The sequence below is a fragment of the Cynocephalus volans genome, chromosome 15 (assembly GCF_027409185.1).
Source record: "Cynocephalus volans isolate mCynVol1 chromosome 15, mCynVol1.pri, whole genome shotgun sequence".
NCBI classification, from domain to species: domain Eukaryota; kingdom Metazoa; phylum Chordata; class Mammalia; order Dermoptera; family Cynocephalidae; genus Cynocephalus; species Cynocephalus volans.
In genome coordinates, this window is record NC_084474.1 from 73,300,097 (window position 1) to 73,302,013 (window position 1,917).

The following is a 1,917-nucleotide window of genomic DNA, read 5'->3' on the forward strand; positions in this document are numbered from 1 at the left end:
ACAGTGAGATGTTTCAATACATGTACACATTGTGTAATGATCAAATCAGAGTATTTGGCATTTCCATCATCTCAAACATTCATCATTTCTTTGTGCTGAGAACATTCAAAATCCTCTCTTCTAGCTATTTTGAGATATACCATGCAATATTGTTAACTGTAATCATCCTTCTGCACAATAGCACACGATAAATTATTCCTCGTATGAACTGTGACCCTGTACCTGTTAACCAGCCTCTCCTAATCCTCCCTTCTCTCTCTGTTCTCCAGCCTCTAGTAACCACTATTCTACTCTCTACTTCTATGAAATCAGCTTTTCTAGGTTCCACATATGAGTCATATCATGTGGTATCTGTCCTTCTGTGCCTGGCTCACTTCACCTAACATAATGTCCTCCAGGTTCATCCATGTTGTCCAAAAATATGGAAGGCTTCATAAATTCGTGTATTATCATCCCTGGGCAGGGGCCACACTAATCTTCTTTGTATCTTTCCAATTTTATATATGTGCTGCCAAAGTGAGCACAAGACTCTTCCCTTTATCTAGGCAATAGAGCAATCATTACCTTTTTATTGGCTCAATAATGATAAATCATGCATTTTCTGTTAGAACAAATTATACTTATTAGAAAGGTAAGTAAATCTCTCTACATAGATATTACATTGAAATACAAATTTTCTTGTTTAAGTCACGGGCATGACGGGTTTAAGGTGATTTTAGCATTTGTTGGTAGAATCACCATAAGTTAAAATTCCTAAAACATCAAAAATGACTCACTCGCTCACCCACACAACTTTACACTGTCTCCTCCACACTCTTTATAGATGATCTAAAAAGAAATTTGGGGACAATATTATAGAGGGAGAACTAAGGGAAGGGGTTTCTTTCCCACCTTAATTCCATTATCATACTCATAAATAAATCAGAAAAAGTGATTGAGCAACAGCAATGAACGGAAATAAAGCACCATCACAGATCTGGATGAGCCAGTCAGCCACAAGCCATGAATCAGGGACAGTCAGTGCAAACCAGAGATCTCCCAGGGTAGGAAACATGAGTAATGATAACAGAAAAAAGCCTTGAGTTTTAGAGAGAAGTACATAATAATGACTTCCATCATCACACTGGCTTGGAATTGGTATCTGCTCATAGGAAATTCTTTAGATTTGGTTGGGAAGAGCTGGGTATATGAGCAAAGGGCTGCTTCTCCTGGCTGGTGCATACATAGGAAGACATATGTAGAGAATTATAAATTTTTTTTATTCAATTTTTATTATGGAGACCTGGTTCATTCACATGTCTACAATGGTAGGTGTCCCCAACAAGAATCTATCTGTATATGGACAACTTTCTAGGAAAAAGTTATCCTAAGAAAAAGGAGAATTGAGTCACATAAGAGGCTCAAAGCTAATCAGTAATGAAGAAGAAAAGGCAGGGAAATATTTAAAGGTATGGACTCCCTTCTCCCCTGCAAACCCACAGCTGGAGCCTATGTCAGCAGTTTATTAGAGAAAGCCATCAGAAAAAGAAAGAGAGCCACGCAAGATATTGGGAGCAAGGTAGTAATGGCTATTTAGTATCTCTCTAGAGAAGAAGTCTTCTCAGCATGGAGCACAGAATGGATTTGGCCCATTGAAGACTACAGAAAATTTAATGAAGCTTTGCCACACTTATTATTCTAGCACTTTGGTGCCACCAGTAATTTTGGTTAGTATCCAAAACTCTTTTTCAGTTGTCCTTTCATTGCTCCTTCCTGACACATAGCCAAGCAAAGCCAAGAATCCACCTATCTCCTCTATGATGGCACCAGGGTGATGAGTACTGCTGGGCAAAGTCCCATTACTGGGCAGACTGAGATCACTATAAATTTGTGTACAGCATTCTCAGCTGAGCTCTCGGTATGGTTCTGAAGTTCTCC

At 38.8% G+C, this 1,917-nt stretch overlaps 1 non-coding gene across 1 annotated transcript; it reads right to left on the minus strand.

The window, feature by feature from the left end:
• Nucleotides 1-415: 415 nt before the first annotated feature.
• Nucleotides 416-524, minus strand: LOC134364290 (U6 spliceosomal RNA). The gene has a single exon (XR_010021832.1). It is a non-coding gene; the product is annotated as a U6 spliceosomal RNA (small nuclear RNA).
• Between the last annotated feature and the right edge of the window lie 1,393 nt (nucleotides 525-1,917).